This window comes from Euprymna scolopes, chromosome 14, assembly GCF_053919585.1.
Source record: "Euprymna scolopes isolate OS-2025 chromosome 14, ASM5391958v1, whole genome shotgun sequence".
Taxonomy (NCBI): domain Eukaryota; kingdom Metazoa; phylum Mollusca; class Cephalopoda; order Sepiida; family Sepiolidae; genus Euprymna; species Euprymna scolopes.
This window is the reverse complement of record NC_136495.1, coordinates 250,749-278,177: the sequence shown is the minus strand read 5'-3', so window position 1 is coordinate 278,177 and position 27,429 is coordinate 250,749. Positions and strand designations below refer to the sequence as shown.

The 27,429-nt window shown below is 37.7% G+C and overlaps 1 long non-coding RNA gene across 1 annotated transcript; it reads left to right on the top strand.

Annotated features, from left to right (window-relative positions):
- The first annotated feature begins 5,738 nt into the window (after window positions 1–5,738).
- LOC145292835 (uncharacterized) lies at window positions 5,739–27,429 on the top strand. Its single transcript, XR_013869604.1, has 2 exons — window positions 5,739–5,869; window positions 26,388–27,429. It is a non-coding gene; the product is annotated as an uncharacterized LOC145292835 (long non-coding RNA).

Here is a 27,429-nt window from a genome sequence, read left to right as displayed (position 1 = left end):
AGTCTATGCAGGTCAGGAGATAAGTAGATCCCTGACTGACCAGCCAAGGTCCAACTAGATCGATGTGAACATGGCTATGACTGCCATGCTGAAGACGGTGCTGCGTAAAGACTGTACAGTGGACAAGGCCACTAGTTTGTACATTGACAACATTCTCATGGAGGAAGCAGAGATGACAGCGGAGAAAGTGAGAGGCCATGTTGCAAGGTATGGGTTGACTGCAAAACCGGCAGAGCTCCTGGATGGAGGAGCGACATTGAGGTTGAAATTATGCCGAGATAGCAAAGGAAGCCTTGTCTTGAGACGAGGGAATGCAATACACGAAATCAGAACTGACCTGAAAAAAAGAACTCTTCTCGGTCTGCGGGAGACTGCTGGCACACTATCCAATCACCGGATGGCTACGGATAGTGTAGAGCTTTATCAAACGACAAATGAGCACTGTGGCTGGGAGGGCAATGTGACGAAGGAGATCATGAATATACTACAAGAAATCATCGCGAGAGTGACGAAAGAAAACCCAGTAAAGGAGGTCTGGTACGTCAGCCGTGGAGATGCAGGGGTGATTTGGTGCAATGCCAGCAGCCTGGCATTGGGCGTCGTATTAGAGATGGGAGGTGCAACTGTGGCGTGGCTAAGAAAGAAAAACGACTATTCCCATATCAACGTAGCCGAACTGGAAGCCGCTATGAAAGGAATCAATCTGGCCCTGAAATGGGGATTGAAAACAATTAAAATCAAATTCAATTCGGCAACAGTAGTTTCATGGATCAGGTCGACAGTGACTGGCGATAAGAGAGTAAGGACCAGAGGTGCTGCAGAAATGCTGATCAAGTGCAGGCTCGGAGCACTCGCAGATTTGATAGCAAAATTCCAGTTGAGGGTATCTGTAGTGCAATTTGGTCCCATCAGAAAAGAATAAGGCGGATTTGATGATATGGATAAAGAAGGCCTGGCTGCAAGAGAGAAAGTAGGTTTTCTCAGTATGCTGTGCAGGGGAGGAAGTTAAAAAGTCACATGAAATGCACCACTTTAGTCAAGAACGGATGTTATTTCTGGCAAGAGAGGTTTACCTGGAAACCACCGAGAAGGAGGTCAGGGAGGTAGTGGAATGCTGTCAGGAGTGCCAATCGATAGACCCCGGACCGTCCAGATACGAAGCAGGAGAGTTACACATTGTGGAGGACTGGAAGTAATTGGCCATTGATGTGACCCAATATCGCCATAAGCTGTATCTGTCGATGGTCGACTGTGGACCGGGGAAGTTTGCCATATGGAGAGAGATCAGGGCAGTAGCTGCAAGAGTGATCAGAGGGGTCATCGAAGAAATATTTTTGAGAGAGGGCCAGTTAAGGAACTGTTAATGGACAATGGCCCTGCTTTCCGATCAGAAGCCGTTAAAGAGGTGTGTGATAAATGGGGAGCAAGGCAATTTTTTAGGGCAGTGTATCGGCCGAGTGGCAATGGGATAGTGGAGAGGAATCATCACACCATCAAGGCTGCTGCGGAAAAAGCAACATTTCACCCATGGATGTGGTGTTTTGGTACAACATCTCACCGAAAACCAGACAAGATGAGATAACTGTGCCTCAAAGAGCCATCTTCGCATATAAGTGACGGCATCCGTGCACCAAAACGGTAGGAATTAAGGCTGAAGAAGCTACCATTAAAGTGGGTGAGGAGTTGTGGGTGAAGCCCCCCAATGCAAAATGTACCACTCGCTGGGGGAGGAGGGTCGTAACGGGAACACAGTCAAAGAACAACGTGATGGTGAATGGCGTTCCCCGGCATATCCTAGACCTGCGTCGTGTAACCCTGCCAATGCACAGTGATGGCAGTGAGGAGGAGGAAGTTGAGATCCACCAAGAAGCTAACAATGCACCCCAATTCGACTTAGCCCCACATTGTGGTTCTTTACAACTGGACGCAAATGTCTGTAGTGAACCTGAAAACGTCAACCCCCAAGAAGTTGTCCCCCAGAGGCCTCAACGTGAGAGGAGGAGGCCTGCTTGGATGAAGGATTATGAAGTGTCTTATTGATTCTTGAAGATCAGGGCGGGCATGTGGGGTATATGGTTAGAAAAAAAGTAAGCTGAAAAGTCGTTGGAGTTAACTGAGAGCGTTGCAGAGGAGATCTGGAAGCTGCAGTAGTGGGTTGTAAGCTGCAAGAATGAGCTGGGGTCATTGGAAGCTGAAGGAGTAAGCTGGAGTCGATGAAAACTTCAGAGTAAGCTGTTGATGAAAGCTTCAGAAACTGGTGTAGACCCAGGAGGAAGGTAGCAGTAGAGAGTACAGTGTGCATCGTGTTCTGCCATCCCTTGCCCAACGGCGACAACGCTGACTTGATTCTCGTCAAGTTGAAATGGTAGTGTTCATAGGACCCAAGCTGAATTGAAGATTTGTTATGAAAGCCACTAGCTTTATGGGGAGCCATTCGTGCTACAGACTGTAGGGGACCAGAAATTTAAGTAAAATTAAATTTCCTCGACCCAAACAATATAATTAAAAAAAAAAAATGAAACAAAACGACACCTCCTTCTGATTTAAATGCACCGCATTTATTTTTTAACAAAAACAATAAGGTGATTACACAAAGGTCCAACTGGTGAAAGTTCTTTCGAAGTTATTGTAATTAAAAATGTTAGGTGAAAGTCCTTGGTGGAATTAATGAGTTTTGAAGGTTAAAGTCCTGTGTGAAAGTAATAAAATGAATTTAAAGTTTGTCTTTATCTGGCGAAGGTCACCTTGCTTAAAAAGTCCCATGAGGAAAGTAATTTGAGAAGAGAGTGATTTGTTGTTATTAATTTAAAAGATGTGCTGGATGAATGTGTGTGCGCACAAGTGATTTTTGAATGTCCACATGGTGTGTGTATGGCGGGGTTGATGGTATTGGTGGTGACGGTGTTGTGAACGCGAGAGGCATATTCTCGTTGAGTCGTCAAGGCGAACTGAGAGAGAAATTGAAATCTCTCAGTAGACAACTGTTTTATCCATTTTTGGCCGGCTCCAGAACGCGAACGCTTTTGCTGATATTTTGGCTTTTGAAAAATCGTTAAAAAGATTATCTTGTTAATTTTCTCATTGGCTACTTGTGTCACGTGATGATGCTTTCAACTACGTGCACCAAAAATATGTTATTTTTATTTTTTTTGTTTGAGAAAAGTGTGTGAGCATATTTGAAATTGTGCCATTGCTGATAAAACACATTTTTTTTTTTTGCAAAATGTGCAGAGAAAATTGAAATGAATCAAGGTTCATTTATTTGCGCACGTGCGCCAGTGACTGAACAAGACTTCACAGCCAGACTAAACAACTAATGAGTATAATTAATTTTACACTATATTACTTATACTAAAATGTCTTCAATGTTTATTAACTGTATTTATTTTAATCTAGGTTCGAAATAATAGTCCTTTGTTTTTGTTTAGTTTGTGAAAGATGAAGTTTTTGTGTTATCGCTGTTGTTTGAAAACGGACATTGTTAATTTAGCCGACCATGTCCTGGTGTATTTCTGGGAGTGTCGTATTTCAGCTGATAGCGTAGTTTGTTTGGTTCATTCTGATTATAAACAAAAAATGGTAACATGTGATCTCGACAAATTGTGTAAAAAATTGCGAACAGACGGGCTTACCTGACAAACGCTCGAGGTGTGCACTCTGCAAAACGGGCACGTCCAAAGAAAAATGGCAAGATGACGGCGGCCGGTTAATATTGCCAAGTAATCACGCAAAATCTCGTGTTCTCTCGCACACACGAGTGTTCAACTTAGCATAAAAACGGGTCACTGTGAGCAAGAAGGGAGAAGGAAAAACGTAGTCAAGACAAAGACGACGCTTCTGACGACTGAGAAGAAAAAAGAAGAAAAAGAGCAAGAAGTAGAAGAGGAAGAAGAGAACGATACATGAGAAGACGAGGTGTGTGCGGTTTTGAGTAAATCGAAACAGACAGAAAAAAAAAACTCTGATTACACAAATGAAACAATTTGTTGCACGTGTTCATCTCCTTAGTACCTCATCTTCTAACTCAACCTCTAATCCCCCCCCCCAACGCTCCTTTTATGTACTGGGATCGTCTTATTTGCATAGAGACGTTGACAGTCCGAGTTACTCATGGGTGATAGGCCAGCACGAGCACGATAGCAACTATAAAGAGACGTATTATTGATGGTATTTGAATATTCATTCAAATATTATAGACTCTTGTCGTAGTTTCAAAATCGCCGTCTTCATTTTATTTTGTTTTTCTTTCTTCACCCCTGTTGTTTTCTCTTTGTCTTCCTTTCCTTAAATAAAGGACGCAAAAAGCTAATGACCCCTAAACGTTGAACAACATCCGGTTTCAGTGAACACGTTTGCCTTCCCTTTCTTTCCGTCTTTGACTCCTTTACGCACGGGGGAATTCAAATGTATTAAGCTTAACGTTTATAATTCAAACAATTGACTTTTTTTACTTTTAGACGAAATTAATTCCAGTAGAATAAACAAACTTCTAAGCTACATTTGATTGCAAATATTTTGTTCTGGAATTAATTGAAGCCGTTTGTTTGTCGTGTGATAGTGACACCTCTAACATCTAACATCATTCTGCCTAAATGAATACAACCTGCATCGGCTGAGTTAGATCAGATCTGGCCCGGGGCGAGGAGAAGGCTCCCGAAGTGCAACTGATGCTACCAGTTACGTCGATGTTTGGTGCTTATGTTTTTGTAAACCGCTCGTGAAAACTTTGTCTAAAATGCATTAAAAACTAGGTAAGACAAAAAAAAAGAAAAAAAAATCCTCACAAAAAATACTATAATGTATATATTTTTTTAAATTTTGTTTTAGACAACTTTTTCTTCGAATTTTAAATTTTCCGCCAAAAAAAAAAAAAAATTTTTTTAATTCTGTTCTGAAAAAAAAAAATGTCTTTCCGACATTATCCTCCCCCACTTGGAGTGCTTTTCTTCTTTTTCATATAATTTTAAATGTTCCACAAAAGATTCGTACGCCATGTGAAAAGGCAGTTTGCTACGTCGTGAAGGCACATTCAACTGCCGTCGTTTCTGTTACCGCGCGCTCGCGCGTAGCGTAAAAGCAAGCTGTAAAATGGCGGAAAGTAGTTCGTGGGTTCAGGGGTTAATATCATGCAAACGGTAAATTTGCGACGGGTTTGATTATCAAATTCATTGTCAGCGACGTCGATTACTTCTAAAAAAAAAAAAAAAAAATTAGAGTTGTCGGTGTTCTGTTGTACCTATTTACAATGCCTCCCCACAGGACAGAGTTAGACACCAGCAGGGTCGTTTTTTAATGTGGAGAAAAGGTACAAAAATAAAAAATTGTCTCAGTCGTGAAGGACTGACCGAAAGAGAACAAGAAATGGAAGTGTGTAGCATCTGAAGAACAGATACTACACTTTGATCTTGGCCAAAGGGCCAATATTTTTTTTGTTTTTTTTTTTTTTTTCATTTATTTAAGAGTTTCTTTGTCCTTTTTAATTCCTTATTTCTTGCGCTACATCAGAACAAGAACACACACCGACCACTCTAATTTGTGGTTTAGGGGTATTCGAGAAAATATTGAAATAAATAAAATTAAATGTAAATCTTTCATTTCGAAAAAGATTGACATTGTTATCGAGATGATGCTTTATTTATTTATTCAAAGTTGCTTCTTTTTTTTTTTTTTTTTTTTTTTGTATTTTTTAACTTTCGTCGTTATCTGCGGAGCTGCTTTCTGGACACCATATTCGATTTCCAATGCGACTTCCTTTTATAATCATCATGTAAATGTATGTCGTATCTTTGAATTGCCAAATGCAATCAAGTTATTATTGTTATTACTTAATTTCTTTAAAACTGATAACACGAAATACGTTTGTATGCAAGTAAGTATCATGTTACTCATGTTTCTTTATTATTTTTCTATTGTTTTGTTATATTATTATCTGACGTGTTACCAATTTCTTAAAGGAAGTATTTTATTTTCATTGTATCTAAACAAAATTAATGTGGTCATATAGATTGTTGTAAACCATAAACAAAAGGGTAACTTTTTCGTTTACCGACCCTTTGGCATTCATCTTTAATTTGTCGACCTAATAGGTTTTCGGGTACGTTGAGGACGAATATTGCATCCATTTTTTGCGCAAAGAAGTAGTTATCCGTATTTGAAGACATTCAGTATCATTTTTAATGGCGGCCATCTTGTTTTCCAATAACGAAAACACACCAAAAAAAGGCAAAAAAAAAAAAAAAAGTTTCTTGGAGGGGGGGGTAGATTCCAAGAAATCTTGAGCGAAAGGAAAGAACGTTAAGACAAGACCACAAATGAAAAGCAGTATTTAGAGTAATATTTATTAAAATAAATTAAAAGGTAAATATTACCTTTTGCTACAACAGAACACCGACCACTAATTTTTTTTTTTTTTTTTATGTATATTCGATGTTGCTGGCCACAATCTGATGATCAAATCCGTCGCAAATTTACAGTTTGCATGGTATTAACCCCTTTTAATTGATCTAATAAAAAAAAATTAAGTTTTCACAAGCGGTTTACAAAAGCATATTTTATGGTTTTTGTTCTTTTTTTTTGGGGGGGGGTATTCAATTAGAGAATCTATGTAGTTTAACAGGTGTTTCTGCAGTTTAATTAACCGTTTTTCCATAAGTAACGCTGTGTTTACATTTGGGGGAGGCGGTGGAGTGGAGGAGGGGCAGGTGTGTTACACACCTGCTCTTGCCACCCTTAACGTTTGTTTTTAATTTTAGGTGTAATGAAGTGATCGGAGGCACCGAATTGGTAAAAGGGAAAATTATTCCCAAGTAGCAATTGGGGGGGGGATGCTCTTCTGTATAAATAATTTAAATCGTTCCAAAGTATTGAAAACTTAAATAAACAAATAACATGTGTAGTGAACTAACAAAGTATTTTATTGTCGCTTCTGCTCTTCCGTAGATATCAAAAAAGTCACGTAACATTTTTATATTATGTTTTCTACCCCCACTGAAAAAAACAAACAAATTTTACTTAATTATTTCTAAGGATAATGATGTATCTTTTTTATATTTCGATAAATCAATCTTTAAGTAAATTATTTGAATGTAAAATAAAATCCTATTAAATTAAATTACAGTAGTAAATAATAGTTAATAAAAATCGTTCGCCATGGCTCGCATCAAGCACATCAATTGATGACGTCACCAGATCATGTGTACATTTTGGAAAAGTTCACATAAAAATGATAGTGCCTATATGATCGTTCAAAGTTCATCAGAAAGTTGAAAATTTGCTACCATGGTCCAGAAGTCAAATTTCATAGTATATAACTAAAACTGCAAGCTACTAACAAGTGAAAAATCCTTATAAATGTAATGTCATCTTCTGGTAAATGAAAATTAATACTAATGAAAGCAATAATTATTAGATGAAACCAACCTAAACACTAGGCAAAATCCCACTACCAATGGGGAAAAAAATGCAAATATGACACGGAATTGCAACTTTGACTGTTCATATCAATTTCATTTCAATAGCTAATGTATTTTTTTTTTTTTACATGGGTGTCACCACTTATCAAGGCCCAGAGGCCACTCGAGGATAAGGGTTAATAGGTATACATTAGTCATTGTGATTTTAGCATAGTAAACATTAGTGGGAATTTTGTAACTTGGATTACTTAGGGGGACGGTTCAATTAGAACTTGTTCACATTGGACTTTTTTTCTTTTTTTTTTACATAGGCATCAACACATTATCAAGGCCAAGAGGCCACTCAAGGATTAGGGTTAAAGAGTGTACAGTAGAAATTGGACAATATAATAATCATTAGTAATGAAAATTTGTTAAATTTGATAACTTATATGGAACGGCTCATCAAGAACTTATTTACGTTATTCAATATGTATTGAATCTTCTTAGTATGATTCATAACACATTAGAGATCAAGATAATTTTTTCTTTTAATTATAAATTGATAAAACCACTTAATAGTGGGCCATGTAAAAGCAGTCAAACAGACAATTTGGTAAAAAGGGCAAAAAAGGGTTAAAAAATGAGTCAAAAGTATGTTATTGAAATTACTGTAAAAATGTAACCATTAGAGGTAGAAGCTTGAAACTTTGCATCTTTGCTAATTTTTGGGTGGAATTCAAAAAAATGTTTGCCTTGTTTCTAATAATAAAATTTTTTGCCACAGAAATATTTTTACTTTAGGGAATTTAAACTAACCAAAAAAGGACCGACAACAATTTGATTTAGAAATTTGTTATACAAAAAGTCACAAGTCATTTTTTTCAAGCATTGAAAAACTTTCAACTTAAGACAAGTAAACAAGTAAGACATTCCTTTCCTTATTGATTTTCTCTCAGAATTCTTTCATAGACTTGCGCTATGATAGATATATCAAGAAAACTCCAAATCCCACCATCACTTGAAACTGGCATTACATCAAAACCCCATCTGTAAGCAAATGCTGACTCTACCTGTACAATGTCATCTGACAAATGCCATCGAAAAAAATCTTTTCTACCTTTGATTTGTGATAAAAATTTTATTACAATGCTGGATGCAGATATAACCTCAATGACTTGGCCAATGTAAAAGTTGGTGTCATAGTAGACAGAAACCCATTGTCCTTGATGCTCATAACTGAAGATATCCTAAGATGGTTCTTCATCACAACTGCAGGAGTTATCTGATTGTTCAGCAGATTCAGCAAGTGTTGTGAGGAACCACCCTCCAAATGGACTATTCCATCGTCCATATAAACTTTACCCATATCCTAAGCAGGGATCTAATTTCAGAATGGCTTTCGCATGCTCGGTGAAGTACCTACACTGTTCGTTTGTAACCTTTCCTTTGTAACCTTTCCGTTTTTCATGTAATACATATTTAAACTGTTCTCCATTGTTGTGTTCTTCTTTGTGGCTACTTGCAAGCCATAACACTGGCGACATTGGATTTGAGATACATACTCACATCTAAACAGTGTTCCCATAAGTCATGTCTAAAATAATGTTCTGAAAACATTAACGACATTGAACTCAAATGTTTATCGCTCTTAAGAAACTGTAGCATAACACTTGCGACTGAAGGACTCTCGGAAATAAAATACGATTATCAACTGTTAATTGACCTTAAAAAATCCGGATAATTACGGAACGAAAAGGAGTTGGAAAAAAAGTTTGTCGCTACTAAAAAGGTACTTTGAAAAAAAAAAAGTTTGTCACTGTTTTTCTCTACTAAATAGTAAATCGTTGCTTTATCTTTTTTTTCAAAGGGAAATATACACTTTTTTTTTTGGTTTGAACGATTAACTGTTTGTAAAGTTGAATGTAATAATCAAAGAGGAAAGCGCCCCTGTGTGTGTGTGTCGTGCGGATGGGATCTGAAAGAAAGAGAAATTAAAGATGGCAGCCATATGTACTAAGTGGCAATGGCAAAGCAGAGCCGTGCCATCGAAGCGTGAAGAGGATCGCAGCAAGAAAGCAATGCATGATCACAGAGGCGGTCTATAGATATAATGCAACTCCAAAGGATGGCATGACTGCTGCAACCGCATCCAGTAATCCAATCCATTGCTATCGAATGCGCATCAAGGACATTGACGCCCATCTGCCTGATCAGCAGGAAACCCAAGGGCTGTATGAGTTAGGGGACACTGTTTGGGTGAAGCCTCCCAATGATCGATGCACCAGCAGCTTTCAAAGAGAGCGAATCACTGGCATCATCAGTGAGCAAGACGTGCTAGTCAATAATACTCCACGCCATGTGAAGGATATCCGGCCTGCCCTGAATACGAACCAGTTGGCAAGTAGCAGTGATGGTGAATCATCCAACGATGACCTGTGGATCCATCCTATTCCCCGCGATGGTACAACTGTGAACCCCAACGCTGACGCCGATAGTTCCAGCACCCCTTCTGAGAGCTCCGATGAAGATGAAGAAGTCCAGCCTGATGGTATGACTACGCCCTAACGCTGATGCTAATGGTTCCAACATATCTTCTGAAAACTCCAATGAAGATGAAGTAGTCCAGCCAATCCCCCTTTTGTAGGAGTGCCCGCAACAAATGACCACGTCCACCATGCCAAATGTGGCATCTCGAGACCAGGAGGGAGTGTAGAGTTGAATGTAATAATCAAAGAGGAAAGCGCCCCCGTGTGTGTGTGTCATGCAGTCATACAACTTACCTTCAGATGGGATCTGAGAGAAAAAGAAATTAAAGATGGCAGCCATGGATTTATAAGGTGTAGTCTCGTGGAATCTCACGCGATCTCATCTTCCACTGCACACGTATGCAAATGGAATGGGGTCAGTTTTCTGATAAAATGTCTGTTGGCAGAGGCAATGGGGAGAGACGTGCTGGAAGTTGAGAGAGAAAGTTGTCAGTGACAAATTCTAGCTGGACTTTTGTGTATTGTATTTGATTTATTTTGTTTTGCTGTTTACCAGCCCATTTAACGTCGTTGTTTCCCTAGATTAATATGTATCTTTTTTTTATCGTTTTGTTAAGTCCAACCAGACAAATGTTTTTCTAACCAAACAACGAACGTTTTAAAATTGCTAACTCAAACCAGACAAAATGGACGAACTAAAATTAGTATTGGCACATTTGACTAAGTTGCAAATTGAAGCAGCCGACGTCAACAACAAACAGACGACCATCAAAAGGAATTACAAAAATAAGCAGCTGAAGCTCAGCCGAGTTACACAAACAATTGGCAGAATGCCAACAACGTACAGATGAACTATTTGCAGAACATCAATTATGAACAGAAGAATTACTTGCAGAAATCGCAAAGAATAACACGCACTCTGAAAGCGTTTTAGCTTTTTCTCAAAATACAATATGGTCCGCAATAGATAATTTTAAGTATGAGGAAGATGAAAAATCATTTGCAGCTTATTTCAGGAGATATGCAGACTTTTCAATATCAACTGCGGTAACTGGTCTAACCAGAAGAAGACCAGACAGCTGCTGTGAAAACTTGAAATGGCTGAACATGACAAATTCGTGGATTACATCTTGCCATGGAAAACTGTAAATTTATCGTTCAATGAGATGGTAAATCTGTTAACAGAACTGTTCTCCCCGAAAATGTCTCTTTTTCATAAGCGATGGAGATGTTTGGATGTGATCAAAGATGATGATGACGACTTTGCCATGTATGCAGCAGTAGTGAAAAGCATTATGATGACTTAAAGTTGTCTGAATTAGCAGCAGACAATTTTAAATGCCTTGTTTTTGCACAAGGTTTAACCTTGGGAAAAGATGCGGAAATCAGGTGCAGAGTTCTTACGAAGTTAGAAAACAAACTGAACTTAACACTGCAAAAATTGACTGAAGATTGTCAAAAAGTTGAAATAATAAAAAAGATGTGAGAAATATCGAAGTAGGCATCGCAAATATAAAAAAAAATAAGGAAGAAAAAAACGTCGAGAGAGTACACATAGAATTATCCCCAAAAATCGGAAAAATCAAAAGCACTGAGCCCTTGCTTTAGATGTGGTAGAAAACACTGGGTAAAGGATTGCTTATTTTTAACAAAAAGATGTCTGATATGTAATAAAATCAGACATAAAAGCTCTCACTGCAGGAAAAATCAGAACAAAAGCCGGCTACGTCAAACAATAATTAGAGACGTCATAAATATGTAACGGTCAACATTCTCAGCAAGGATATCAAATTTTAATTAGACAGTGAGTCGGATCTTTCAATTATAAATTTCAAAACATGGAAGAAATTACAAAAGCTGACTATGCTAAGAACCAATAACTGACATTATTTTTTAAATTGTAAATTTTCATTTCTTTTATTGACGCACTAAAAACATTATTTTAAACAATAACTTTCTATAACTTTTAAATAAACAAAAACAAACTCACTTAAGAACTTTGATATATCTAGAGTGAAACAAGTTTGTTTACATTTTCGTTCGGTCGTGCAGCTTGTTTTTGCTGACAGTTGATTTTCATGATGATACTTCGTACTTCACTTCGGTCACTTGGCATTAAGTTGTAAATCTCGATGTGTAGGTACATTCATTTTTATTAGTCGCACTCCTTGATTTATGAGCGTAGTAATATGACACCAACAGATTACTAAAGAGGAGATATTTCTCGACAAAACGGTGCCATTTTCGGAATTTTTTCAGTTGAATTTCTTTCATATTTCTTTCACTGAAGTTTTCAAGTTGGATTTTTTTGTGAAAAACAACTTAAATCCCTTTTTTAAGCTTACCATATTGATAAGTGACCTTTTTCTTTAAAATGGTACTATTTTTTTATACATAGAAACTCACAATATCGCGCACACCAAATTTGAAAAATACCAACATTTTTTGTGTAAAAAATAAAGCGGCGTTCACCAAAATTAGTGACATAACTTGAAAAAACTATTAAAAACACAAGAAAAAGAAATATATCTATAAAGCAAAAAGATTAAATTTTATTTAAATCAAAACTTTATCAAAATAACTCAAAAAATAAATGAGATATCGCAAGTGGAAATTAAGGGAAATGTAACTTTATTTACCAGTTTTCGCATCCTAAACTAGGCTAGTTTAGGATACCTACTTAAAGGAAAATGTGGGTACTTGTAATAATGCAGTTGACATTGATTTTTTTTTTTTTTCAAATATGTCGTTCAAGCAAAAACATTATTACGCACTTAGGTACAGTCAACAAATGGATAAAACCAACAAGTAATTGTTTTTAAAATCTATTAAAATCCATTATTCTTGAGCAACTTTTTCCAGAAAGATAAAAGGCTGAATTTTATCATATGAAAAGCAGATTAATATAAAACTGTTTCTACTATTTTTAATAGAATTTTAAATTAAAAATTTTGCAAAATAACACCATTCACCGCCATTTTCTCTCGATCACTAATACATTGAATTATTTTTTTAAAGGGTTTTTGAGGCAAATATTATTATTTTTGTGGAGAAAAAAGTGGCTTACCATTAAAGCGGCTACGCGTTTGTGCCTGCAGAGCGCAAATTGAAAATCAAGATGGCGCCCACAGGCTTTTATGTGGAAAAAAGTCTCGTGGAATCTTGGGTAATCTCGGAGAATCTCGTACCCTGGTTCCATAAATAACGAGGAAAGGAAAGCGGGAGGACAGACGATTTTTAGTCACTAAAGCCAATGGACGTGTGTAAAAGAAGAGGTAGAAGAAAAGAGTGTGGTGAACGAAACAAACAACGACTCGGTTGAAAGTAAAGTTGTAACGAACACAAGCTATTTCGTCATGACGTCAGGATTTGACCCCAAGCTAATTCCCCTGTTTGATGGCAGTAGCACTGATCACTCAGTGCAGGAATGGGTGGAAAAAGCAGAATTAATATGTCAGCTCAGTGGGGTGAAGCGTATGGAATGTGTGGTCCCAATGCGCCTCACTGGGGGAGCATATGCAGTATACCAGCAGTTGGCTGATGAGAAGAAAACATTTTGCCTGCATCAAGCACGCCCTTTTTACAGCATTTGTGTTAGATCCAGTTACTGCATGGAAGGAATTCATGGCCCGAAAATTACATCCCAGGGAAACGGTGGATGTGTATCTGGCTGAACTAAAAAGCTATCGGTCCTTTTTGGAGGGATGTCAGACAAAGGCTTGGTGTGCGCCTTTGTTGCAGGATTACCTAAGAGTGTGGAAGATCTGCTCATGCCTCATCCCAAGTGAACGAGATGGACATATTGGAAGTATTGGCACGGGCACGAGCAATACTAAAGAAAAGCCCTAACACTATAGACCAAGCGGTAGCTGTACAACCATCACAGGTTGGATTGCAGGACCTGGGCACAGCTACAACCTGCTATAAGTGTGGAGGACCCAACCATTTGGCCCGTGATTGTCTTTCGTCACGTTAACCAACTCGGAAACTTGACGGGCCGCAGTGCTACAAGTGCAAAAAACGTGGACACCTGGCCCGCACCTGTCCGGGAAACAGGCAAGGGGAAGAAGCTACAGCGCCAGTCTTCTCCCCAGATCGTCATTGAGCAGGGCACTACCCACTATAAGCATACACATGAATGGAAGTGAGCGCCTCGCGCTTGTGGACACTGTGTGCACCCAGATTTCATGAGCAAGATATGCTGTGCCACTTTGAAAGCAGAGAGAATTCCAGTACTAACTGTAGGCGGAGGTTCACTAGCCTCTTGTGGGGTGAGCATTATCCAAGCAAGCATCAACGACGGGCCTGCAGTAGCCGTGCGAGCCCTGGTTGTGGAGGGAGAGGTTCTCGGGTATGACATACTCCTGGGTATGGACTTGATTACACAACTGGGTGGAATTACTGTGGACAGACCCGGCAAGATACAGTTCTCCCGATGTGAGGAACACATTTGTGCTGCCATAACTCTCGACGAGCCTGACTTTCATACAGAGTATGATAGAAACACCAATGCATGGACGGCGTCTTGGAAGTTGTCAAATGATCAGCCACCAATATCCTTGCGGAACCGGTTATCGGAATATCCCCCACCCATGTGGCTAAGGGAACAGTATGAAGAAGAACTGCAGACATGGATCGACAATGGCTGGCTTCTTCCATACCCAGAGGATGAGCTTGGCCCCCCGCGAGGGCTGATTCATTGATGGCCGTCGTACAAGAGACCAAACATAAGGTCCGCCCCGTCCTAGACTACCGTGAGCTCAATGAGCATGTCGACCCATATACGGCAAGGGCTGATGTGTGTGCACTCAAATTAAGGGAGTGGCGACAGCAGGGATCGAATGTGGCAACTCTGGACCTACGCAGGGCCTATCTGGAAATACGCATTGAGAGGAAATTGTGGCCATTTCAGACTGTGGAAATTGGAGGAACCCGATATTGTCTAACCAGGCTAGGGTTCGGTCTAAATGTGGCACCAGGCATTATGACAGCAATCATGCATGCTATCCGGCAGCAAGATGAGGCAGTGCAACAGGCAACATCCTCATACATCGATGATATATTCGTCAATGAGAGCCTCATGTTAGCGCAATCGGTTAGAATGCACTTTGAGAGCTTTGGACTGACATGTAAGGAACCAGAGCATCTGTGCGATGCAGCAAAAGTTCTCAGCTTGCATGTGCGCAATAGCAAGGAGGGACTTTGCTGGAGAAGAGGAAGTCACGTCCCCAAGGTTCCATCAAACATCACTCGACGAACAGTGTTTTCACTTTGTGGAAAGATGGTAGGCCATTTCCCTGTGTGCGGTTGGCTCAGTGTGGCCGTGGTGGCCATAAAAAGACGTGCAACAGCCGTGTCGTCGGGATGGGACGATGCAGTACACGATGTCACCCTAAGGAGCATGCTGACAGAGACTGTGTCCAGGATGACCAGTGATGACCCCGTTCAGGGAAAGTGGTGCATCAGCGGGAATGAGTTCACGGTCTGGGTGGATGCTAGTTCACTGGCCCTTGGAGTTGCCCTTGCAGTTAATGATTCCGTTATTAAAGATGCCTGTTGGCTTTGGCTAGAGAATGAATCGAGGCACATAAACCTGGCCGAACTTTATGCCACATTGAAGGGCATTAACTTGGCGCTTCAATGGCAACCCAAGGTTCTACATATCATGACTGACTCGGCATGCGCTCATCGGTGGATAACCGATGCATTAAGTGGAAGAGCACGGCTGACGACACGAGCATTGAGTGAGATGTTAATTCGGAGACGGCTTGCCACCTTGGTCGACATCATCACTGAGTACGACCTGACCGTGGACGTAGTGTTGATCAGATCTGCGCTCAACAGAGCAGATGCTCTGACAAGAGCCCCTCAACGATGGCTTCTGTCTGGTGCTCGGAGAGATTCTGATAATCTGCAAAACACATGTGCAGCAGTTGTGTGTAATGTGGATGCAGCGCGCATCATGGACATTCATCGACAGTGTGGACATGCTGGCATCAAGCAGACACTGTACTTTGTCAAGATGATTGATCCAGGAGTAGAAAAAAAAGATATCCGGAGAGTGGTGGAAAGTTGCGAGGCCTGCCAATCCATCGACCCAGCTTAAGCACGATGGAAGAAAGGGGAGTTAGGAATGAGTGGTAAGTGGCAGAGAGTGGGCATGGACATCACACACTACGGTGACAACCACTTCCTTACCCTCATCGATTGTGGGCCTACGCGTTTCGCGGTCTGGAGACTCCTCAGGCGCCAGGACTCTTGCAACATTATTTGCCAGCTGTCATTCGTGTTCTGTAAAAGAGGTGCACCCGATGAAGTGCTGACGGACAATGACCCAGCCTTTTGCAGCCATCAGATGAGGCAGTTCTTACAAGAATGGGGTGTGCGGCTGCGGCTTAGATGCGCTTATGTGCCTTCTGGCAATGGTATAGCTGAGAAAAGCCATCGCAGCATCAAAACAATTGCAGCCAGAAAGCAGTGCACCATCGCAGAAGCTGTGTACTGGTATAATTTCATGCTGAAGGATGGCGTCTTTCCAGGAACGGCGCCTGCAAATGCAATCTATCAGTACCGTGTCCGAGGAAAAGGAATCCACTCCGATACAACTGTGGCCACTGAGATAGAACGGAATCATATGCCAAAAGGGATGTTGTTTGGGTGAAGCCGCAAGGAAACCGATGTACTGACAAGTATAAACCGGGCACAGTGACTGATGTGGTGAGTCAGCAGTGTGTCCAGGTTGATGGCGTACCCCGTCACGTTAGGGACCTACGGCCGGCAACACATGTACCACCTCCAGTGGACGATGAGAGTTACTCTGAGACGAGTGGGCCATCGCTTTGGTTTGCACCATCCCTATCAAGCAGTGACTCTGATATCAGTAGCCTCCACGGAGATGAAGCCTTCCCTGACCATCAGGCGGTGGATGAGAGCGCACGTGAAGACGAGAGCAGCACTGTCCCCCTTCGCAAAAGCACCCGATGGCGGCGATCGTCACCCCCCTGCCGTCTCTGTGATAATGAGATCAGGGGGGAGTGTGGAGAAAGAAGTGGCTTACCATTAAAGCGGCTGTGCGTTTGTGCCTGCAGAGCACAAATTGAGAATCAAGATGGTGCCCGCAGGTTTTTATGTGGAAAAAAGTCTTGTGGAATCTTGGGTAATCTCGGAGAATCTCGTACCTTGGTTCCATAAATAACGAGGAAAGGAAAGCGGGAGGACAGACGATTTTTAGTCACTAAAGCGAACGGACGTGTGTAAAAGAAGAGGTGGAAGAAAAGAGTGTGGTGAACGAAACAAACAACAACTCGGTTGAAAGTAGAGTTGTAACGAACACAATTTTTTTTTGTCTAAATAAGATTTAGGATGATTTGCCATAAGAACATGCAAAAATATTGTAATATAAGTACCTGAATTTCAAATAATTTCAACTTTTTACATCAGTCTATAGATTTGCATGGCGAAGTTAAAAGAAAAGAAAATTTAATGATAGCTTAAAATTAACTACGGAGGCCTGGATAGGAAATAAACTATATTTAGCTGTGTATTTTTAATGTCTAATTTGATGATTAAGTGAAGGGTTTAATTCATTTTTCATAAGATACATACATATATATATATATATATATATATATATATATATATAGGCCAGGACCAGATGGGTCACCCTTTTGGGAATGCTAGGCATCGTATGTATTGAAAACAACTCATGCATCTAATATCACAGTTGGGCCACCATATGTAAATAAACAAAAAATTGCTGAAAGAAATTATTGTATTTTTAACAAAATGCACGGTTATCGATTTTTTTTTTCTTTTTTGGTATCGATTCTTCAAAGCATTTCCTATTTAATGGTATATTAGAAATATTGGGCTCACTAAAAGAAAATTATTAATTTATTTTTCAAAGATTTAAAAGTTGTGTTTTTCGCAAAAATAATGAAAATATATACGGTTTTTTTTTTCTAATCTGAAAGGTAATTATTATTAACATATTCAATGAATTTCACATTTCAAAACACAAAAGATGAAAAATAAAACACATTCAAAATTCGGATTTTAAATCATAAAATTTGATATGTGCGCAGTTGGGGTTTCTTTTTTGTTGTTTTATTTACAATCTTCATCCTTCTCACAATACAATATATTTTGCTCAGTTTCGGCTAATTATTTTAAGCATACTTGTACCCACAAATAAAGAAGGGGGTTGCAGGCAATATATATATATATATATATATATATATATATATATATATATATATAGAGATTATGGAAAAAAGTATACCATTATAAATTTCATTCTTCACTTAATAATCAGTGAAAATTTGGTATTGATTAGATAATTACTTGATTTTTAGTAGATTTTTAAAGAGGGACTCTGTCAAAAAATACTTACTCCCTCCTTTCGTTTTAGCCGTGCCTATACTTAGTTATCATGCTGAAAATAGTAATATAACGAACAATTACGAAAATTCATAGAGTAGAAAATTGTTTATAGGTAAAAGTAATTTTATGGAAAATTGGGTAAAATAGTATTTTTCTTAGATGCTATAAAGTAGACGGTAGTTGTCTAAACGCAAGAGACATAACTCCAAAAGAATATTTATTTACTTGATTAATGGCTGCAATATTTGTTGTCGATAGCGATAGATATTTTTTTTTATTAATAAAAACACAATATTAGTTTTTCTACACCATGAATTTTGTGATTTTGGGATGTTTTACTATTTTCGACATGACAATTAAGTATGTATAATATTGTTTTTTCTTAAAACTATATTTAAAAAACGATTTGTCAACTTATACTTAACAAGCACCCAAATGTGATTAAAATATTTCTAATCATTAAAATTAAGATAAAAAGTTTGGTATTAATTATATAAACGTGATTTATTCTGAAACTTTAATATAAATATTGTTGATTGTTATCCAGTCTCTTATCATGTTATCATGCTATTTAATAAAGTCTTTAATGTGGTTGAAAATTAATATCACACACTGTAGGAAAATATGGTCTATTTTTTTTATGACCAAACCCAGTGTAGTTTATCTCCTAAAAAGAAATCAAGATCTACTTTTTTTGGCCAATACATTAGAATGGTCTTTAAAGATAATATGAAAGAAGGAATTATTTTTAAATAATAAAAATTTAACATTTTAGAGTGTAACCCCAAACGTGTGGCTCCCTCATCAGATCGTCGACTCCCAACGTCGTGTACCGTGGATTTTTCATTTGACTATTCCTCTATTCCTCTTATGGCTGGATCATCCTTTTCCCGTTGGCGACTGTCGATGAGAACACATGCGGTTCACAAAATAGAAATATGAATAAAGAAATGAACAACACAAACGCCAATGTTCACAGATAAATTGACTGTTGAACTTGTGAGTATGTGTGTGTCTTCTCCTTGTCCCATTGATGTTGCATTCATCTATCTGTTTCACAGTCAACTCTAAAAATTGTCCACGACTCTATTTCACAGTCAACTCTATAACTGTACAACTGTAGTCGTTATCAACTCCTATCCGTCATCTAGCGCATCTAGATCTCAACTGACTGTCTCCTCTGTCTTCGTCTTTCAGGTCGCCCACCCCACCCTGGCTACCAGAAGCTGCCCTTCCCTGTTTTATCAGTAGGTTTCTATTATTGTTTGCTATTTCCTATCTATTGTTGATTTTAGGATATTCCCGATTTCTTTGTTTATTCTAAGCTATTTCCTATCTATTGTTGATTGTAGGATATTTCCGATTTCTTTGTTTATTCTAAGCTATTTCCTCTTCCTTTGTCTATTTCTCCCCCCTCTCAGCACGTAGTGGCTCAAATCCACCCCAGGGCCACTTCATAGTATCACACACCTCCCATGCCCAACTTGTCATTTATTACATAAATTACAAAAACACAAAATCATATCAACATAAATTACATAAAATTCATACATATTACATCCATAATGAAACACCAGAGATATGTCCTTCACTTAAAAAACAGAAATAAAAAAAAACAGAAATTCGGCTTTTCATTTCCAAACCAGGACTACAGGTGTGCACCCAACTCTCTCTGTATTCCAGGGGTATTTGAATACCCTTAAAAAAACTCTTCAAAGCAATTCCTTTTTTGACTGGCTCCAGACAACTGGTACAGCTTTTCATACCAGAGAGGGAAATCAACCTCGCCCCTCTATCGAGGTAGAAAAAAAAAACAGGAGGAATTTCAACCACCTCCACAATATTTCGCCCCAGCCTCCCAAAAATAATTAGGAGGAATTTTAACCACCTTCAAAATAACAGGCATTCCACCATTTCGCCCCAACCTCCCAAAAATAGACAAGAGGAATTTTAACCACCTCCACAATATCAGGCATTCCGCCATTTCGCCATTTCGCCCCACCCTCCCAAAAATAAACAGGAGGAATTTTAAGCACCTCCAAAATAACAGGCATTTCGCTATTTCACCCCACCCTCCCAAAAATAAACAGGAGGAATTTTAACCACCTCTAAAATATTTCGCCCCACCCCTCTTAAAAATAAAAACAAAATCATGAGGAATTTTAATTACCTCAACTGTAACAGGCATAGTGCCACTCTCCCCCCCCCTTAAAAAATCAGGAGGATTTTTTTTTCACCTCCCACCGGGAAAACCTTGTGCACACACCCCTGACCCTGTCTGGTCTCTTGTCATTTTTTTTTTCAATAAGAAGGACGATCTTATACATTTTACTTAAATAACACAACTGCAAGATTATTAAAAAAACAAGTAACATTTTAATAAAACAAAATTGCTTCTCTACTGTTTCTGTTTTCAACAACATTAAAACAATATAATTTAACACAATAAAACCTACAACCTGAAAATAGTATCTAACAATTATAAGTCTCTGTTTTTTCAAATTTTTCTCATTTCTTGTACTAATCGATTAAGAAGTCCCTGTGCAATTTTACAAGCAAGAAACATATGTAATCTTCATCATTAGAAATACATAAAAATTCACGTAAGCATTTCTTTTTTTTTTCTTTTTCTTTCGCATGACTAAAATGTTTTTCCTTAAAATCAAGATAAGTCTCTTTTTTTTTCTCCTATTCTTTTTAACAACTATTAAAATATAAAGTTTGTATGCATGTGTACAGAAAAATTTGTTTAAACAGTCTATATTTTTTCTATAAACAACAATTTTAATAAAAAGAAATTTTCATTGTGACTGTCTATTTTTTTTCTTTTCCTTATTTATTATTTTTTTTTTCAAGTGAAGGGCCTTTTCTCCTCCCCTCTGCACAGATCGTCGGCCTGCATCTCCTAATTTTACCCCTCCCCCCATGAATCGTGAACAGTGATAAAAATAACATTAAAATTCTTGACTGACCTCACCCTAATCACTCATCGCGTCAACCGTGATCTTTACCAGTAATTTATTCTCCAAACATTAAACTTTCATTTATCCACGTTCTTGACGTATGTTAAATACATCCAATCTCTAAATCCAATTTCTCAATGATTCCTTATCTGCCACCGGATCATAGAACCGACGTACTCCACATGCCAGTGTGTCATATCCCTAACTATCCAAATTTCTGGATGCTTCTTTTCCTGCATCCCACAAAAACTCATGCTTCGTTTTCTGCCAACAAGCTGGCCAAGTCGAATCACCATGATTAATTTCTTTCTAACTATCACTCCAACCCCCTGTCACCTATCACCTAGCACGCGACATAAGACAAATCCCTATTCCCACAATGGACAAAGTTTTCAGGAAATTCCTTAAGTCAACAAACATCTCTCATAAAATGTGTTATGCTGCTAGAAGTCCTCGTAAACCGTGAGTGAAAAGACGGGAGAACACCGCATTGCCACAAATATAGAAGACCTCTATATGGACAAAAATAGAAATGCTTTGCAATTCCTATTCTAGGCTTACATTTCCACAAAGTAACAAAATGACGCACTGCCATGCCTTCCGATGCCACTTTAGCACCAAGTGAATGCAATCCATGCATCAGGAATTGATGCATGTGGCCACATATAATGTTCCTAGTCAACACGTGGGGAGAAAAGACTTCACAATATGTGAATTGCTCCCCTCACTTTTAAAATCCTTCAATACAAATCACTATCTACTATCAAAATTTCCCGAAATAATTATCACCTCTTAAACTCCCCTTATTCATGGGAGATCTCCACACCAACGGGTTGACCCCCCGTCCCTGCTCTCACCCCCACCTGGAGGGACCTTCCAACAAAGAGAAAAAAAATCAATCCTAACAACAAAAGGAAAAAAATGATCAGCACAATAAAAAAACATGTATACAAAAAAGAACAACATTGTTTCTGTCTTTCTTTTAAAAAAAACAGTACAGTTTCTCCTATCTCTTTGAGTATAAATGTAAAAAATATAGAAAAACTGCGACAAATCCCACTATATTAAAAAAAAAATCAAATTTCTGCTCACACAGATGTGCACGACCCCCACACTCACCCTACATCTTTTTTTTCGACTACCCTCTTTCCCATTGACTAAGCTTCCCAACTTTTCATTGTAGTCGTCAACCTCTGACACCCCTATCTCTTTTCTTCTATCTCGGCTGACTTCCCCCACCCCGTCACTCCCTTTCTTTCATTATCCAGTCGCTCCTTCCTGATTTCCACACTGTCTTCTTCAAACGCACCGCTGCTACGATGCCCCTCTCTCTTTCTCTCTCACTTTCCCAATGAATCACACATGGAAAAACCTGTATTCGCACATTTTTCTATGAGGCAAGTTCTACACATGCTAACAAAACTAAACAAAAAGCTAGAAAAATATTTCATCAAAATGGAAAAATTGATAGGCCTAAAATTGCCAAGTTTTTTCTGTACAGAGCCAAAAAACAAGAGAAAGCCACTCACTGTGTGTCTATTTTGTCATCTCGAATTTTCCTTGTTTCTCGATTTTCCTTTTTTTTTTCATCCTTCTTTCTTCTCGGTTGCTTTGCGTGATTTTGTTTTTCTTAATTTTTTTGTCCCGTTTTTTGTTTTCGTCTGTTTTTTTTTCAGCCGTTTTAATTTTTTCTGCGTCTCTCTCTCTCTCTCTCTCTCTCTCTCTCTCTCTCCAAAGTTTGTAATGAGAGCGCTCTCATGTTTTTTCACTCCTTTTTTTGTGTTCGTGATTTTTTTGTTGTTTGTTTAGTTGATTTATTTTTCGAAATGGATTCGGCCGTTTCAATTTTTTTTCTGTGTGTCCCTTTTCGTCATGAAATCGCCAGAAGGTCGATCTAAGGTCTAACGACACCATTGTAACCCCTCTCAGCACTTAGTGGCTCAAATCCACCCCAGGGCCACTTTATAGTATCACACACTTCCCATGCCCAATTATTACATAAATTACAAAAACACAAAATCATATGGGGGGGATCATTTTTCTATATATATTTCACCTATAATGACCATTTCTACAAGTTTGGTCGCAGTGAGGGAGCGAGAGCGGGGGGTTATCAGTTCCAAATATTGTAAAAACAGGTAGAAATACTTCAAACATTGGTAGGGCTTAAAATGTAAAATTCCACAATTTCCACTTTTTTATAAGATTTGACATGACAAGGTCTTACAGTTAAATATTAATTCATTAATTATTATTTCCTAATATTTTTAAGGCTGTTAACACAAAAAGCTAGGATGGACCTATACAATACCCCTTACCTTGCATTTTTTCTTTTCATCTTTTTTAACAGATTATTGAACTGGTGCTGGATTTATTGATTAGCATTCCACACACGTCTGTATAGTTAACTTGCCTTTTGTTTTTGTTATCACTGGGCAAACTTTTTTGGTGAAATAAATGAAATATGTCACATTCCTTGGTGTACACTGCTTTGTGAATCACCATGATCTTGACTGCATGCTGCTCAGCTACATTTAAAGCACCAATAAGCAGCTAGGATCTCCCATCTTCCTTCACTGCATTGAATCACCACTGTGGAATTCATGTCAATTGGTCGACTATAATTTGAGTGGATGCTGGCTAGATTTGAGTGGAGTAAATATAATATTGTAGTTACCTGTTTGTTAGGGTGTTTATTTCTAATTTGGAAAAATTTCCATAAAAGTTGATGTCAATATATCCGTTTCTTGTATTTTTTATTTCATTCCATTTACTACATTGGGTAGTTTTGCCATGTAATCATAGTTACAGTGGCCAAGTATTTTATGTCACATGTGAATATCATAGCTGTCTTCAGTAATATCATCTTCCACAGTCATTAGGTAGTATAGTCTTTTGATTATATTTTAAATTTTGTACCATTTTTATGTTTGAGTTAATTTTCATTTTCTTTAAAAATAACCGTTGCTCCATTTTTGTTTGCAATGTTTACAGAAAATATGTCTGGTCGGTAAGCGGTATTAGTGTTACATAGTGGGTGTGAATATTTATCGTGTGTATATATTTCAGAATGTTTATCTTGTATACATATATGGCAGTGTATATCGCCGAGTGTGTATGATTCTTCTGTTGATAACCGCATACATTTTATAAGAAGAGCATTTATAACAGAGGCTTAGAGATATGATGTATACAGTTCTTTTTACATCAAATAGAGGGGAGATACTTCTTTATGATGATAGGGACACATTACTTGGAAGGAGTTATACAAAGTTCATTTAAGATGATAGACAAAACACATTTACCTTTTCCTTTTGATGGAATGGCGACAGACAAAGACAACAGTTTACAAATATAGACGATTCTTTATTCATACCAGCTGGTGATGGTCAGGGATTACAGCCTTTACGGTTACATTGTTGTATCTCCCCCGCCTCTCACCTCCATGAGAGGGTCAACTCCCCTGTCTCTGACTGTCTCTAACTTCGAACACTGTCTCAATATGTTGGAACTTTTCTTTCTTGATGACATCAGAGGCATGGTTTGCCACGTGAAATTTATTCACATGGATTTTACCCATGTATGTCCAAACACACTTTTGGCAAGCAAAGAATTCCTCAATTGTATTGTATCATTTAACCTATTTGTTAATCATTATTTCTAAACTCATATTGTCTATTTATTTAACTGACATATTTAATATCCAGTTATTTCTAAAAGAATGAACAATCAACTGCATTCCTAAATTAAATATCTATCTTTACATAAATACTATTTAGTTATTTGCAAGAACAATGACAATCGTTCTGCATTCTCAGGATTTCAATATGTATACTTTTTAAACTTTTCTTACTGGGTTCGATTCTAACCTTTTCCACATATTTTCAAACTTATCTAGTTTGCTTTCTGGCTGGGGTTTCTCCCTTTTCATAATATTAGTACTGCCATTTAAGGATAACTTTGATACAGTTTCTATTCATGTCTAGTAGGCGTATTTTGGCGTCTCCTCTTCTTAATGTTTTACCAATAGTTTTCATTCCATTAACCAACTTCAATAGTGTTTTTCTAACTGGAATATTTCATCAGATTTCTTTGCATCTGTAATGATATGGACGATGGCTCCTGCATCGACTGGTAAGTCCATGGATGATATCGACTTTCATATGTAGCAGTCATCCATTTTAAATGCAAATGTATTTCCTTCAATATTTGCAACCTTTTTCATAATATCTCTTCATTTGTAGTAGCAGGACTCTCTCTTGTATGTGGTGCTTTTGCAATAGTTACACCACGAGTTTTGTCTTTTCTCATTGTTTGGACAGTTTTTGAATAGATTCCCTTTTTAATTATGTATAAAACATGAGTAGTTGCACCCATTACTATTATTGTTCATCACAGTAGTCCTTAAAAAAGAGGAAGTGAATTTCATGACATCATTACTGCTCGACTTGTCTTTGTTGTAACATTTCTTCAAAGCTTTGAAGTTCGGTTTAATTTTCTGTGAAAAGCAAGTTCCTTATTGCTGTGGGTTACATAGATAGAAAACAGGTTGAAGTTTCTAGGTAGTCTTTTTAATGTCGTCACAATGACCAAGGCATTTCTCCAGCATTTTTGAGAGCTGTTAAAATAGTTTCTGTCCTTGTTATATATTCTGTGAAACTTTCATCAACTTCCTTTTTGAAAGATGTTAGTTGGTATTAAAAAAATAGCCCTTGGCTTTCGTTTTCTTGCATAATTTTTGCATAATATTTCAAGGGTATTTTTTTTCTCTCATTATCAGAGATAGGCTACTACTAGTGTCTGCTAACCATTATATAAAATACAATGTTAATATTCTCACAGGGGAAATATCATGACTTAATGCGAGACTATACACTGTCTAAAGAACAGTCGGAAATATTAGCAACCTTTGTTTGTATTTACTTTTTTGGTATAGGATATTGTTTTTATCAAAACCCAGTTGTACACATCTTTCTTAATACCCTCTTTTCTTATTTTTTTTATTTGTACTCCTGTTTATAGCTTATTCTTTTTTCCTTTTTTATTTCTATAACATTTTTTTCTTTTTCTATTTACAACATTTTTCATTTGTATTTTTATTTATAGCATTTTCTTTATTTATATCTGTGTTTATAGCATCTTTCTTTCTTATTTATTTGCAGATATAAACTCGGATAGCAAATGATTTTCCAGGTCAGCAAATATTGAAAATAATCTTTGATCTGTTTGGATAAGTGTTGCCATATTTTTATGTAAAACATATTGCTTGTTTTTTTTTCCAAAGAAGAAAAATAATATATACTTAAATAGCTTTACTGGTTTATATTCAAAACCAAATTAATTCTAAATCAGCATTCAAGTACAGAAAAACGTATTCATGCCAATTTGTGCATTTAGAAAATTTATATCACAGAGCAGAAAGCTTGTTCCTGTACGTATTAGAATTCCAATTTTCTGCAAATGATAAGTCTTCATATAAACATGGAAAAACATGCGGTCGAAAAACAATATTCTTGTCAAGTTTGTGGGTCAGTATTTTACAAGACTTCTCATCTGAAATCTCATATGAGAACTCATACAGGTGAGCGACCATATTTTTGTCAGGTGTGTGGGGTATCTTTTTCTCAACATGGTACTCTAAGGAAGCATATACGAACACATACAGGAGAGAAACCATATTCTTGTCAAGTTTGTGGCACTTGTTTCTCACAAAGTAGTAATTTAAAAGCACATCTGAGAATACATACAAGAGAAAAACCATATTTTTGTCAAGTTTGTGGAACCTCTTTTTCACAAAATGGTGATCTAAAAATTCACCAACGAATTCACACTGGTGAAAAACCATATTCTTGTCAGATCTGTGGAGCTGGATTTACAAATAATTCTAACCTAAAAAGACACATAAGAAGCCATACTTCGGAGAAACCATATATTTGTCAAGTTTGTGAATTTGCATTTCAAAATTCTTCTCATCTAAAAAGACACATGCGAACACACAATAGTCAGCAAATAAATAAACATATATAAAATAAATCATCTTCAAAGTAATATATCATTCGGTATGGACCCGATGATGGAAGACCAGATAAAATGAAATAACTTTGATATATAAAACTAAGAAGTCTAACCCTGATCACTATATCAGGACCGTGGTGCAGTGGATAAAAATGTTAAGTTTACAATTCCATTTTTTTTTTTTTTTTT